General features: G+C 29.1%; 1 protein-coding gene across 1 annotated transcript in view; it reads left to right on the forward strand.

Moving 5' to 3' along the window:
* LOC119591184 (derlin-1-like) overlaps positions 1-213 on the forward strand; it is a 15,673-nt gene that overhangs the window by 2,995 nt on the left and 12,465 nt on the right. The window lies entirely within an intron of this gene.

Raw genomic sequence — 213 nt, forward strand, 5'->3', positions numbered from 1 at the left:
CCAAATTTTATACCACATAAGCTGCTGTATGTCATAAGAAGAACTTCCATTTTAGCAAGTAGTTTTTTAGAAAATAGAAATATAAAAATTTATAGTGGAAACATGTCCTAAAACTTTAAGCCTCCCACTGTAATTATTTCTGTAACACATCTGTGGCTATATATGCTTCCTTCAGATGTGTTGTTAACCCATTGCTATTTAAAAATAATATAA

This window comes from Penaeus monodon, chromosome 28, assembly GCF_015228065.2.
Source record: "Penaeus monodon isolate SGIC_2016 chromosome 28, NSTDA_Pmon_1, whole genome shotgun sequence".
NCBI classification, from domain to species: Eukaryota; Metazoa; Arthropoda; class Malacostraca; order Decapoda; family Penaeidae; genus Penaeus; species Penaeus monodon.